Genomic DNA, 307 nt, shown 5'->3' with positions numbered 1-307 from the left:
GGCTGCTACTGCGGCAGCAGCTGCAGCAGCAGCAGAAACAGCAGCCTTCGGAGCTGCTGCTGCTGCAGCAAAAACAGCAGCAGCCTTCGCAGCAGCAGCAGCAACAGCAGCCTTCGCAGCAGCAGCTGCAGCAGCAGCTGCAGCAACAGCAGCAGCCTTCGCAGCAGCAGCAGCAACAGCAGTAGCAGCAACAGCAGTTGAAGCAGCATCTGTAGCAGCAGCGGCAACAGCAGCAGCTGCTGCAGCTGCAGCAGCAACACCAACCGCAGCAGCAGCAGCAGCAGCAGCAGCCGCAGCAGCAGCAGCC

The sequence above is a fragment of the Eimeria mitis genome, genomic scaffold (assembly GCF_000499745.2).
Source record: "Eimeria mitis Houghton genomic scaffold, Emh_scaff1179, whole genome shotgun sequence".
NCBI classification, from domain to species: domain Eukaryota; phylum Apicomplexa; class Conoidasida; order Eucoccidiorida; family Eimeriidae; genus Eimeria; species Eimeria mitis.
Note: the sequence above shows the minus strand (reverse complement) of the source record.